We start from the raw sequence: 15,402 nt of genomic DNA on the forward strand, positions 1-15,402 counted from the left end.
GAAATATTACAAAGATGTTGCTAAACATCAGAGGGACTTCCAGAAAAATACAAAAAAGCATCAAGAAACACAGCAGGCTGGGTGCGGTGGCTCACGCCTATAATCCCAGCACTTTAGGAGGCCGAGGTGGGCAGATCACTTTAGGTCAGGAGTTCAAGACCAGCCTGGCCAACATGGTGAAACCTCACCTCTACTAAAAATAAAAAAATTAGCCGGGTGTGATGGTGCACTCCAGCCTGGGAAGGGCAACAGAGCAAGACTCTACCTCAACAAAGAAGGCCATTACATAATGGTAAAGGGATCAATTCAACAAGAGGAGCTAAATATCCTAAATATAAATGCACCCAACACAGGAGCACCCAGATTCATAATGCAAGTCCTGAGTGACCTACAAAGGGACTTAAACTCCCACACAATAATAATGGGAGATTTTAACACCCCACTGTCAACATTAGACAGATCAACGAGACAGAAAGTTAACAAGGATATCCAGGAATTGAACTCAGCTCAGCACAAGGTGGACCTAATAGACATCTACAGAACTCTCCACCCCAAATCAACAGAATATACATTCTTTTCAGCACCACACCACACCTATTCCAAAATTGACCACATAGTTGGAAGTAAAGCTCTCCTCAGCAAATGTAAAAGAACAGAAATTATAAAAAACTGTCTCTCAGACCACAGTGCAATCAAATTAGAACTCAGGATTAAGAAACTCACTCAAAACCGCTCAACTACATGGAAACTGAACAACCTGCTCCTGAATGACTACTGGGTACATAACGAAATGAAGGCAGAAATAAAGATGTTCTTTGAAACCAACGAGAACAAAGACACAACATACCAGAATCTCTGGGACACATTCAAATCAGTGTGTAGAGGGAAATTTATAGCACTAAATGCCCACAAGAGAAAGGAGGAAAGATCCAAAATGGACACCCTAACATCACAATTAAAAGAACTAGAAAAGCAAGAGCAAACACATTCAAAAGCTAGCAGAAGGCTAGAAATAACTAAAATCAGAGCAGAACTGAAGGAAATAGAGACACAAAAAACCCCTCAAAAAATTAATGAATCCAGGAGCTGGTTTTTTGAAAAGATCAACAAAATTGATAGACCGCTAGCAAGACTAATAAAGAAGAAAAGAGAGAAGAATCAAATAGATGCAATAAAAAATGAAAAAGGGGTTATCACCACCGATCCCACAGAAATACAATCTACCATCAGAGAATACTACAAACACCTCTACGCAAATAAACTAGAAAATCTAGAAGAAATGGATAAATTCCTTGACACATACACCCTCCCAAGACTAAACCAGGAAGAAGTTGAATCTCTGAATAGACCAATAACAGGCTCTGAAATTGTGCCAGTAATCAATAGCTTACCAACCAAAAAGAGTCCAGGACCTGATGGATTCACAGCCAAATTCTACCAGAGGTACAAGGAGGATCTGGTACCATTTCTTCTGAAACTATTCCAATCGATAGAAAAAGAGGGAATCCTCCCTAACACATTTTATGAGGCCAGCATTGTCCTGATACCAAAGCCTGGCAGAGACATAACCAAAAAAGAGAATTTCAGACCAATATCCTTGATGAACATTGATGCAAAAATCCTCAATAAAATACTGGCAAACCAAATCCAGCAGCACATCAAAAAGCTTATCCACCATGATCAAGTGGGCTTCATCCCGGGGATGCAAGGCTGGTTCAACATACGCAAATCAATAAATGTAATCCAGCATATAAACAGAACCAAAGACAAAAACCACATGATTATCTCAATAGATGCAGAAAAGGCCTTTGACAAAATTCAACAACACTTCATGCCAAAAACTCTCAATAAATTAGGTATTGATGGGACGTATCTCAAAATCATAAGAGCTATCTATGACAAACCCACAGCCAATATCATACTGAATGGGCAAAAACTGGAAGCATTCCCTTTGAAAACTGGCACAAGACAGGGATGCCCTTTCTCACCACTCCTATTCAATATAGTGCTCGAAGTTCTGGCCAGAGCAATCAGGCAGGAGAAGGAAATAAAGGGTATTCAGTTAGGAAAAGAGGAAGTCAAATTGTCCCTGTTTGCAGATGACATGATTGTATATCTAGAAAACCCCATTGTCTCAGCCCAAAATCTCTTTCAGCTGTTAGCGACTTCAGCAAAGTCTCAGGATACAAAATCAATGTGCAAAAATCACAAGCATTCTTGTACACCAATCACAGACAGAGAGCCAAATCATGAGTGAACTCCCATTCACAATTGCTTCAAAAAGAATAAAATACCTGGGGATCCAACTTACAAGGGATATGAAGGACCTCTTCAAGGAGAACTACAAATCACTGCTCAATGAAATAAAAGAGGATACAAACAAATGGAAGAACATTCCATGCTCATGGGTTAGAAGAATCAATATCGTGAAAATGGCCATACTGCCCAAGGTAATTTATAGATTCAATGCCATCCCCATCAAGCTACCAATGACTTTCTTCACAGAATTAGAAAAAACTACTTTCAAGTTCATATGGAACCAAAAAAGAGCCCGCATTGCCAAGCCAATCCTAAGCCAAAAGAACAAAGCTGGAGGCATCACACTACCTGACTTCAAACTATACTACAAGGCTACAGTAACCAAAACAGCATGGTACTGGTACCACAACAGAGACATAGATCAATGGAACAGAACAGAGCCCTCAGAAATAATGCCGCATATCTACAACTATCTGATCTTTGACAAACCTAACAAAAACAAGCAATGGGGAAAGGATTCTCTATTTAATAAATGGTGCTGGGAAAACTGGCTAGCCATATGTAGAAAGCTGAAACTGGATCCCTTCCTTACACCTTATACAAAAATTAATTCAAGATGGATTAAAGACTTACATGTTAGACCTAAAACCATAAAAACCCTAGAAGAAAGCCTAGGCAATACCATTCAGGACATAGGCATGGGCAAGGACTTCATGTCTAAAACACCAAAAGCAATGGCAACAAAAGCCAAAATTGACAAATGGGATCTAATTAAACTAAAGAGCTTCTGCACAGCAAAAGAAACTACCATCAGAGTGAACAGGCAACCTACAGAATGGGAGAAAATTTTTGCAACCTACTCATCTGACAAAGGGCTAATATCCAGAATCTACAATGAACTCAAACAAATTTACAAGAAAAAAACGAACAACCCCATCAAAAAGTGGGCGAAGGACATGAACAGACACTTCTCAAAAGAAGACATTTATGCAGCCAAAAAACACATGCAGAAATGCTCATCATCACTGGCCATCAGAGAAATGCAAATCAAAACCAAAATGAGACACCAACTCACACCAGTTAGAATGGTGATCATTACAAAGTCAGGAAACAACAGGTGCTGGAGAGGATGTGGAGAAATAGGAACACTTTTACACTGTTGGTGGGACTGTAAACTAGTTCAACCATTGTGGAAGTCAGTGTGGCGATTCCTCAGGGATCTAGAACTAGAAATACCATTTGACCCAGCCATCCCATTACTGGGTATATACCCAAAGGACTATAAATCATGCTGCTATAAAGACACATGCACACGTATGTTTGTTGCGGCACTATTCACAATAGCAAAGACTTGGAACCAACCCAAATGTCCAACAACGATAGACTGGATTAAGAAAATGTGGCATGTATACACCATGGAATACTATGCAGCCATAAAAAATGATGAGTTCGTGTCCTTTGTAGGGACATGGATGAAACTGGAAAACATCATTCTCAGCAAACTATGGCAAAGACAAAAAACCAAACACTGCATGTTCTCACTCATAGGTGGGATTTGAACAATGAGAACTCATGGACACAGGAAGGGGAACTTCACACTCCGGGGACTGTTGGGGGTTGGGGGGAGGGGGGAGGGACAGCATTAGGAGATATACCTAATGCTAAATGACAAGTTAATGGGTGCAGCACACCAACATGGCACATGGATACATATGTAACAAACCTGCACATTGTGCACATGTACCCTAAAACCTAAAGTATAATAATAAAAAATAAAAAAATAAAAAAAGACTGTCTCAGAAAAAAAAAAAAGAAAAAAAAAGAAAGAAAGAAAAAGAGAAAAAAGAAACACATCAAAGCCTGATGGGAGTTGCGGCCCCCGCACAGCTGGCAGCTGGCAGGCATTGTCCCCTTGAGACCTTGCCTCTTTTCCATCCCTAAAGTGTTGGTTGACCTATGATCAACCCAATCCCAATCTCCAATGCCAGCAGCCCCAAAGGAACCTGTCCCTTGATGACCACCCACACTGTTCTGGCGGCCGCCGCTGGCTCTTTAAGAAATCATGCTCGGGCCCATGAAGCTTCTCTTAATTAACTGACAAGCAGACACTGGGCTGGAACAATTAAATGAGCTCAGGGATGACTCACTGGAAGGAAATGCAGAGAGACCGAACCAGATAATCTGATTCACATGGTCAGCCTCTCTAGGTTCTAGCTTATTTACCTGCAGAATGTCAGAGATAATGGATTTATCCAACCTCTGACTATAATTCTAGAAAATCCCATAGCTTGGGTCTCCCTGTCAGATAATAAGTCAGTTCTACTGGATTATTTTTTAATGTAACAAGATAAAAATGCTACGTAGAACTTACTTCTTTTTGAGACGGAATCTCGCTCTGTCTCCCAAGCTGGAGTACAGTGGTACGATCTCAGCTCACTGCAACCTCCGCCTCCTGGGTTCCAGGGATTCTCCAACTTCAGCCTCCCAAGTAGCTGGGATTACAGGCGCACATCACCATGCCCAGCTTACTTTTTTTTTTTTTTTAGTAGAGACAGGGTTTCACCATGTTGGGCTGGCTGGTCTCACTCCTGACCTCAAGAGATCTGTCCACCTAGGCCTCCCAAAGTGCTGGGATTACAGGTGTGAGCCATCACACCCCACCAGAACTTTCTTTAAAAACAAACAAAAAAACAAGCCAAATCCCAGCACTTTGGGAGGCTGAGGTGGGTGGATCACAAGGTGAAGAGTTAGAGACCAGCCTGACTAACATGGTGAAACCCTGTCTCTACTAAAAACACAAAAATTAGCTGGGCGTCATGGCGCACAGCTGTAATCCCAGCTACTCAGGAGGCTGAGGCAGGAGAGAATTGCTTCAACCTGGGAGATGGAGGTTGCTGTGAGCCGAGATCCTGCCACTGCGCTCGAGCCTGGGCGACAGAGCGAGACTGTGTCTCAAACAAACAAACAAAAACAACAAACAAACAAACAAAACTGAAGTTCTTTAGCTCTTAAAAAGTCTGAATTAGTTTTCCCCACACAGACATGGTCAGGAAGAAATTAGGAAACATGACCCTGACCTTGGGCAGTTTCAGTTTCTACCTGATCCCTTTCCTCCAACATTACTCTTTTTTTTTTCTCCCAGGATGAAGTCTCCCTCTGTCGCCCAGGCTGGAGTGCAGTGGTGCCATCTCAGCGCACTCCAACCTCTGCTTCCCAGGCTCAAGCAATTCTCCTGCCTCAGCCTCCTGAGTAGCTAGGATTACAGGCATGCGCCACCAAGCCCAGCTAATTTCTGTATTTTTAGTAGAGATGGGGTTTCACCATGTTGACCGGGCTGGTCTCGAACCCCTGACCTCATGATCCACCCGCCTCGGCTGTCCAAAGTGCTGGGATTACAGGCGTGAACCACCACGCTCGGCCCATTACTCTTAAAATTATAAGATCTCACCCAAGGTGGAAGAAATCACCTAACTCATCCAGGGATAAGAAGTTCTGTCAAAGGGTTGGTTTATTCCTTCACACGCTTCACACATACACAATCCTTCCCCCCGACACCCTTTTCAACTACTTACGGTCTGCGGGTTACTTCTGGGTATTTTTGGGTACCAGCAGGGAGACAGAAATGAGCAGGATTTATGGGAGAGTCAAATGCCCCTTTCAAAACAGTTAAATGCCTTCCTTATAAATGGCCTCTCTCTGTAAATAGAAAAACTAACTATAAGAATCTCAAACGGTCAGCTCTAAGAAACCAGGTCTTGTGGGACTGTAGAGTTGGCCGCTATGAAGGGAGACTGGAAAAAGTGCCTCCAGAGACACAGGGGAGGTCCACAGCCTAATAGTTAAAATGCTCATCACTTTCAACAACTTTCCTAACCCCTTTAGTTCTTTGATGCTAAGCAGGGAAGAGGGAGGCTTGGAGACCAGGGATGTCCTCCCAGGTGGTGCTGGGGCCTGGGTGACCCTCAGGAGCCCTCTGCCCCTTGAACACCATGCTTGGTAGGAGTTATCGAAGGGGTGTGTACAGTGGGTAAGCCCTTTCCTATCAGTAAACCTTCATCAAGTCGTCAGCGCAATACCTGTCAAGAAGGATATGATACTTAGGGTGATGGTGACTGGGTAGGGAAAGGCTGATTTCTTTCAAAATTGGAAACAGAAAAATATACCGAAACAGACAATTGTTCTTAGTGTTGAAATATCATCCTGATTTCTCTGATGGTGCTACTTCCTAGGAAGTCACTAGAGATGAGATCTGAGTGACGGTTTAGTTCACTGAGGCTCTACCATGTGGCAGGCTCTGTGCCAGGCAATGGAGATTCAGAAAGATGTAATCCCCACCCTCACAGAGCCCAGGAACCAGCGGATGTGTCAGACATGAACAGGTGATGTCACTGTCATGCAGTAACTGGTAGAATGAGAATATGAACGGCGAGCTCCTGGCAGCCTTCCATAGTCTCCTGCAGGATTTTTACATGTGCCACCCCATTCCTCTCACAGTGCTTATTAGGAAACGGCAAAGACTAGGAAGGCTTCTCAGGGACAAATCCTAGCTCAGGCCGGGCGCGGTGGCTCACGCTTGTAATCCCAGCACTTTGGGAGGCCGAGGCGGGCAGATCACGAGGTCAGGAGATCGAGACCACGGTGAAACCCCGTCTCTACTAAAAATACAAAAAAATGAGCCGGGCATGGTGGCGGGCGCCTGTAGTCCCAGCTACTCGGAGAGGCTGAGGCAGGAGAAAGGCGTGAACCCGGGAGGCGGAGCTTGCAGTGAGCCGAGATCACGCCACTGCACTCCAGCCTGGGCGACAGAGCGAGACTCCATCTCAAAAAAAAAAAAAAAAATCCTAGCTCAATGAACCCAGTACTGTGTAACTGTGATGGTCACCATTTGCCAAATGTTGTAGAGGGCATCTCTGTCTTTGTCTCTGTGGGATCCCTTACTTCTTAATTTTGTGACAGCAATCTAGATTCTTCCTGAAGAATTACTCCTTCCCTGCTGCCTTAGCCTTGATGGGGTGTTAAATACCACCCCTTACACTTAGCACCTCCAGCCACTTTATGCCTGAGCAAGGATTTTGCATGAGACCCAAGCTAGCCAAACAAGTGTGAAAGTAGTCAGAATCAAAATGGAGTCACTAATGTTAAGAAAACCCTGACAAATTGAACCCTGACAAATGAAAGAGGCTTCTCATGCTTGTATGCCTGATAACAAAAGACTGCAAAACCACAGCCTTGCACAAAGGCCATCACAACCTTACAGAAAAAATACTGCAAGGACAACTGCCTAATTACTGCCTGTCCATTCTCACACTGAAGTCACCCATGTTATTGATCTTTGTAGCCCAAAATAATTATTTCAAGACAAGTATGTAATCCTCTTCACTTTTCCTTTAAAAACCCTTGTCTTCCTCAGTGTGGTGATTCCTCAAGGATCTACAACTAGAAATACCATTTGACCCAGCCATCCCATTACTGGGTATATACCCAAAGGTGTATATGTGTCACATATACACCATGGAATACTATGCAGCCATAAAAAAGGATAAGTTCATGTCCTTTGTAGGGACATGGATGAAGCTGGAAACCATCATTCTCAGCAAACTATCGCAAGGACAAAAAACCAAACACCGCATGTTCTCACTCATAGGTGGGAATTGAACAATGAGAACACTTGGACACAGGAAGGGGAACATCACACACTGGGGCCTGTTGTGGGGTGGGGGTGAGGGGGAGGGACAGCATTAGGAGATATACCTAATGTAAATGACGAGTTAATGGGTGCAGCACACCAACATGGCACAGGTATACATATGTAACAAACCTGCACGTTGTGCACATGTACCCTAGAACTTAAAGTATTAAAAAAAAAAACAAAAAACCCTTGTCTTCCTTTACTTCCCCAAATACGCGCATAGTTTGCTATGGCACATTACCATTGCAATGCTTTATTCCTAAATAAACATCTTTTGTTTTAGAGAACCTCTCTCTGTGTATTATTTAGTTCGATGCAAGATTCTCCAAGGAGGCTGAACTTGTACACAGACAAAGATGAACATGAACAAAGCTGATTTCATTCTGGTGGCAGCAACCTGGAAGGTCATCCATGAATTCTTGCTACCTGTATCCCACAAAACAACTTCATCCTATTCCTTCTTCTTCTTCTTTTTTTTCTGAGACAGGGTCTTGCTCTTTCACACAGGCTGGAGTGTAGTGGTGCAATCATGGCTCACTACAACCTCATTTTAGTGGGCTCAAGTGATCCTCTCACCTCAGCCTCCTGAGTACCTGTGACCACAGGTGCGCACCAACATGCCTGGCTAATTTTATTTTTTTTGTACAGACAGGTTCTCACTCTCTCTCTCTCTGACCAAGCCCAGGGTGGTTTTGAACTGCTGGACTCAAGCAATCCTCTCACTTCGGCTTCCCAAAGTGCTGGGATTACAGGCATGAGCCACTGCACCCACCCGCTATTCGTTCTTAAGGACAGGCTTGCTCATATTTTTCTATAGTTTTGGGGACACCTTCATAACCTCCCATTAATTTTTTTAAGTAGCCAGAGTTTCTGTTGTTCACAACCAAAGAACCTGGACTGACACAAGGGTTTGCTCCATGCCAGACACACTAGGCCCCACCCTCCCTGAGAGAAAGAATTACTAGGTTTCCATTTTGCAGATAAAGAGACTGATGTTGACAGTCTTACACACCAAAAACACATGGCCAGTCAATGCTGGAGCAAGCATTTAAATCAAAATGAGAACCCAGAGTGCAGGCTCTCTCCTTTTTGCCCTTTCATAGCACCAATCCAGAGACCTGCCATTCAGGTATAAGCTGCTGCTTCTAGATCTCACACTGGTATGATTTACAGTTTACACAATGTTTTCACGCACAATAACACAGGTAATCCTCATGGCCACCTGGGAGGTAAATATCTTCATGACACGGGAAAATAGATTTACTGCAAGTCTGGTCAACTCGCTTTTTTCCCTGCTTGAAATCGTTCTGTGACTCAACACAGCCTGCAAGATCAGTCCAAAGGCTCAGAGTGGTATTCCAGGCCCTGTGGCGCCCAGGACTGGGGTCTCAGGCCTGCCACTCCCTTTCTTGCACTTGGCGCTCCAGCCATATGGAATGACTCACAATTCCCCGAAGCTCACCAGACCGTTCTGGGGCCCTGAGCCCTAACCCACTGGGATGTCACCTTCCCGTCCTCACCCCAAGTTATGGTTGGTGAATGCTTACTTAACCTCCACTGGCCTGGCCTTCATCTCATGCCTATGAAGGTGACCCCTACTTACCTTCCAGACACAAACACAGTCCATCTTCCTCTCAAGTCTCTTCTGTACCAATACCCCCATTGTACCCTAGACAAGAATCTGGGGTGGCTCTAGCATTATTGGATATTGTAGTGATCCCTGGTGTTGACTCTTCAATATTTTTCCACCCCAAAGGTCATTCAATCCGTTCCTGTAATCTCAACCTTCCTGTGACTAGTCACAAATGGCCGTGGGATTTACCACGTTTTTGATTTACTGGTGCTCTTCTCTGCTCACCTGTGAGCCTTGGGCCATGTTCTCAACACTTCAGCCAGCTCTGTGCCCGTGTTCACCTGGAACCCCTTTCCTAATAAAGCCGGGGAACTCGGGTGTCTGAGGGAGGAGGAAGCCCCTGTGGTCCTCCAGTTCCTCCACCCTCCTGGCTGCTGGGGCTTCCCCTTTTGACCCCTGCCTCGCCATGCCTCGATTCTATTCCCTTCTCTACCTCCCCGCTATCCCCTCACCATCAGAACCTCTCTGTCCTGGGTCTCTTTACGTCACAGCAAGCGCTTGTTAGCTGATTAACAATTAGCCATGGCCATGAGTTCATAGGCTCACCCCAAGGACTGGGCACCCCCTCTGAGCTGTTTGTACATCCACAGGGAATTCGCAGAAGCACTAGCCTTTCTCAATGAACCACTTGCCAGGCACTATGCTAGATGAGTTGACATACGTTATCTCATTTTTTTTTTTTCAGTTTCACTCTTGTTGCCCAGGCTGCAGTGCAATGGCTCGATCTCAGCTCACTGCAACCTTTACTTCCCGGGTTCAAGTGATTCTCCTACCTCAGCTTCCTGAGTAGCTGGGATTACAGGCATGCGGCACCATGCCTGGCTAATTTTTTGTATTTTTAGTAGAGACGGGTTTTCTCCGTTTTGGTCAGGCTAGTCTTGAACTCCTGACCTCAGGTGATCTGCCCACCTCGGCCTCCCAAAGTGCTGAGATTACAGGCATTTAGCCACCACGCCCGGCCCATGTGTTATCTCATTTAATTCTCACAGCAGTTCTGTAATTATTCTCTATTCCTATGTTGCAGGTGAAGACAGAATAGCTCAGAAAGGTTAATTAACTTGCTCAAGGTCTCACAGATAATAATGAGAGCTGGGATTCAAGGCACCTGTGAGGCATAGGGAGTGAGGACTCAGTAGTGACTGGGATGTGGCCTTGCCTTCTCTGCCTTCTGAAGAGCCAGTTCTGTTTGTTCAGCTCCTCCCGTGAAAGGGCAACAGGACTTTCTGGGATTTTCAGGCATAACCCTGAAGTTCAGGTAGAAGTTGCTTTCCCCAAATCTATTGAGCCAAGGGCTTGTAGCCTTCCCAAAAGGGAACATAGTGGATGTTCCCCTAGTGGGGACCGAAAGGGGAAGCCCGAGCAGCCGGATATCAACCCTCGTTTATAGCAATACCTCTGCGGAGTGTGTGAGAGAGCAAAAGCTCACAATGTTGTGGGGAGCACTAAAGAGGGCCTAAGCCCCAAGCAGGATGAGTCAAGAGGATTCTGGCTCCTGAGCACTGTAAGCAGATGCCAAAGCGGCATCTCTGGCCCCTTCATGAGGTGGGCCTGCGGTGCCAGGAGGCCAAGCCCACTAGGTGGCAGCAGAGAACCAGTCAGTGGCCAGCGAGGTGTAACAGGTACAAATCCTAACCCTGGGGCTGGTGTGGGGGCTGGGGCAGGGGCCATGCCATCTGAGCTGCCTCACAGTAACAGTTCACACTATTGTTGCTAGGCATATTCTGTGCCAGGTGCTGTACCAAGCACTTCTAACAGGATCTCGTTTAACTCTCACCATGAACCTATGAAGCAGATGCTGCTATTATCACTTTCATTTCAGATGCATGCACTGGGGCTTTCGGAGGTTTGTGACTCGCCCAAGGTCACACACACCGAAGAGATGAAGTGCAGGTGGTGTGGACTGTAGAGCTCCTGTTGTTAGTTTGGGACTATACTGCCAGGGGAGAAAAGGAAGCTACTTGGAAGTGTTGAAAGTGAAGGCAGGTTGGGCCTGGCTTGGGCTGGCTTTGGTGTGGACTCTGAGGCCCGAGGCCAGCTCAAGAACAGAGACTAAGAGCCTACTTAGAGGAACCTTCTAGGGGGCTTCCAGGAAACAGGATGTGGTAGGATTTTCAGGTTGAGATGCCCAGGGAACCCTTATTTGAAGAAGCGATAGCCAGCTTATCCTGTTCACATAACCCTGAAAGGGACAGGCACCTCAGAAGCTGCAAACCACTCCAAGACCCAAAGGGATGCCTGTGAAAGAGCCGGTCAGGTCTCCCTCGTTGAGCTCAAAAAGCAAACAAGGGCCAGGTGTGGTGGCTCACGTCTGTAATCCCAGCACTTTGGGAGGCAAAGGTGGGCGGACCACTTGAGGTCAGGAGTTCGAGACCAGCCTGGCCAATGTAGCAAAATCCTGTCTCTATTAAAAATACAAAAACTAGCTGGGCATGGTGGTGCATACCTGTGGTCCCAGCTACTTAGGAGGCTGAGGCAGGAGAATCGCTTGAACCCAGGAGGTGGAGGTTGCAGTGACCCAAGATCACACCACTGCATTCCTGCCTGGGCAACAGAACGAAACTGTCCCCCAACCCACCCACCAAGAAAAACCTCAAACACGCTGGAGAGCATGTTCCCAGACTGGCCATTGTGTGCCCAACGTGCTGAGTCTGGTCCTGTAGCATCCTCGGGGAGGGGATGATGCCAGCTGCCTGTCGTCTCCACCCTGGAAGAATGCCAGGGCACACTCAATCCCCGAGTCAGCTCACATCACCAGAGAACTTGAATGAGACCTGGGAACTTCACCTTGCCCTGAGATCGAGGTCAGTACTCCCTCCTCTGTGGTCTTGCCACCAGTCCTCCATGGGCCAGGCTATTGTAGAACCCAGCTCAGTGCAATGGACTTTTCAGCTCAGAACCGCATCCCTCTTTGTAGAGTAGTACTCACCACTAGGACTTTCTGGGATTTTCAGGCATCACCCTGAAATTCAGGTTGAAGTTGCTCTCCCCAAATCTATTGACGCCAGAGGCTTATATCCTTCCCAATTTTCGTGCAAAATTCCCTGAGATAGCCTCCACTCTGGGAACTCAGTCTAAGTCATGCTCTATTGTTCTGCCTCAAGGTCTCCAACCGGTTGTTCTTTCTGAAATACTCTCTCTCCATCTTTTCATGGCTGACTCCTCCTTACCATTTAGGTCTCAGTTTAAATTTTCCCTCCTTTACAGATAGGCTCTCCCTGTCTTGCCTAATAGACATCAACCCTTCTTTGTTTTCTTTCTCCCTTACCATTTTCAGTGGTGACTATCCAGTATCCGGTGGGTTGGTACTGCCCTTACACTGGACAGCTTTTGTCCATAGCTCACAGTGGAAACCAGAAAAATCATAGGATCTGAAAGGAATGGGTCCTCAGGTATTATGGGAAAAAGGACCTTAGAGGTCATTTAATCTAAGTCTTGAGCTGCTAGGACTGTCATAATCGGGTGGGTTTTTTTTTTCTTTGTTTTGTTTGTTCACAATGGCTATGGAGAGCTGGTTAGCAAAGGTGACTGTTGTGTCCCGCTGAAATGCTTCTGGGCTATCCAAGATAGATCATGATGTTAAGCAGAATCAGCTCTGGGGTCAATTATTAAGTGAGTGCAAAACTAACTGTGATTTTTGCACTGTCGGAATTTGCTGTTTGATATTAAATACACTCTTAAATAAATGTGGTTATGTTATACATCATTTTAATGGGCATTTCTCGCTTTATGTATTTTTGCTAATGACTTATCACTTGTTCTTTGTTGTGTGTTTATTTTGGACTATGCAAATGTTAGACAAAAAGCAAATTCGAGTGATGTTCTTATTCGAGTTCAAAATGAGTCATAAAGCAGCAGAGACAACTTGCAACATCGACAACGCATTTGGCCCTGGAACTGCTAACGAATGTACAGTGCAGTGGTGGTTCAAGAAGTTTTGCAAAGGAGACAAGAGCCTGGAAGATGAGGAGCGTAGTGGCTGGCCATTGGAAGTTGACAGCGACCAGTTGAGAACACTCATCGAAGCTGATCCTCTTTCAACTACACTAGAAATTGCCGAAGAACTCAACGTAGATCGTTCTACAGTTGTTCAGCATTTGAAGCAACCTGGAAATGTGAAAAAGCTCATTTAGTGGTTGCTTCATGAGCTGAGCGAAAATTTTAAAAATGGTCTCTTTGAAATGTTGTCTTCTCTTATTCTACACAACAAGAAGGAACAATTTCTCAATCGAGTCGTGATGTACAACAAAAAGTGGATTTTATATGATAACTGGCAATGACCAGCTCAGTGGTTGGTCTGAGAAGAAGCTCCAAAGCACTTCCCAAAGCCAAACTTGCACCGAAAAAAGGTCATGGTCACTGTTTGGTGGTCTCTGCTGGTCTGATCCACTACAGCTTTCTGAATCCCGGTGAAACCATTATATCTGAGAAGCATGCTCAGCAAATCAATGAGTTGCACCGAATAGTACAACACCTGCAGCTGGCATTCATCAACAGAAAAAGCCCAATTGTCCATGACAACACCTGACCACATGTCACACAACCAATGCTTCAAAAGTTGGAATAAATTGGGCTACGAACTTTTGCCTCATCTGCCATATTCACCTGACCTCTCATCAACCGACTACCACTTCTTCAATCATCTTAACTTTTGCAGGGAAAATGCTTCCACAACCAGCAGGATGCAGAAAATGCTTTCCAAGAGTTCATCAAATCCTGAAGCATGAATGTGTATGCTACAGGAATAAACAAACTTATTTTTCATTAGCAAAAATGTCTTCATTGTAATGGTTCCTATTTTGATTAATAAAGATGTGTTTGAGGCTGGGTGCAGTGGCTCATGCCTGTAATCCCAGCACTTTGGGAGGCTGAGGCGGGTGGATCATGAGGTCAGGAGATCGAGACCATCCTGGCCAACATGGTGAAACCCTGCCTCTACTAAAAATACAAAAATTTGCCAGGTGTGGTGGCAGGCACCTGTAGTCCCAGCTACTCAGGAGGCTGAGGCAGGACAATTGCTTGAACCTGAGAGGCGGAGGTTGCAGTGAGCTGAGAGCCCGCCACTGCACTCCAGCCTGGGCGACAGAGTGAGACTCCATCTCAGAAAAAAAAAAAAAATGTGTTTGAGCCTAGTTATAATGATTTAAAATTAATGGTCGGAAACCGCAATTACTTTTGCACCAACCTAATTGATGTCTAAGTAGGTCATATTCCACCTGAAAAAAGAAAATTTCATCTATCCCTTGCAGATGCATGGAAACCCACTATCTCCAGTGGACAGTTAACTCCAAAGGCATCACAGAGAACTCATGGAGCTCAGCTGAGGAGGTTTCAGGGATTTTTCTATTTCCTTTTCTTGATTATGAGAGTCTGGGACTAGACGCTCTCCAGACCTGAGCCTAAAGACTCTTCAACCCTTTGAGATGGTGATGAGGGAGGGAATAGGGAAGGAACCCAGTTTAGTTTGGATTTCAGATCCTTTTGTGGTTCATAAGTGTGACGATTGGGTTTCCATGTTCATGTGTGAGATGTGCCTCCCTCAAACCTTGTTACAATGACATGGGCACCTTACCTATCTGACATGAGAAAAACAAACGTGGATTTCAGATAAACAAAAAATAACTTTTTTTAGTGTATGTTCCATAGAATATGTGGACATATTTATCCTAAAAATATTGTATGGGACATAGTTGTATTAAGAAACTGTTCGTTGTTTATCTGAAGTTCAAATTTAACTGGTCATCCTATATTTCATGTGATATGGCAATCCTATGGAGGAGGGACCAACATTTAAAATAAATGGCTTCCCTAGGATAGAGAGCAC

The 15,402-nt window shown here is 44.9% G+C and overlaps 1 non-coding gene across 1 annotated transcript; it reads left to right on the forward strand.

Moving 5' to 3' along the window:
* Positions 1-15,053: 15,053 nt before the first annotated feature.
* On the forward strand, positions 15,054-15,160 carry LOC115836077. The gene has a single exon (XR_004031083.1). It is a non-coding gene; the product is annotated as a small nucleolar RNA U13 (small nucleolar RNA).
* Positions 15,161-15,402: the final 242 nt, after the last annotated feature.

The sequence above is a fragment of the Nomascus leucogenys genome, chromosome 1a, assembly GCF_006542625.1.
Source record: "Nomascus leucogenys isolate Asia chromosome 1a, Asia_NLE_v1, whole genome shotgun sequence".
NCBI classification, from domain to species: Eukaryota; Metazoa; Chordata; class Mammalia; order Primates; family Hylobatidae; genus Nomascus; species Nomascus leucogenys.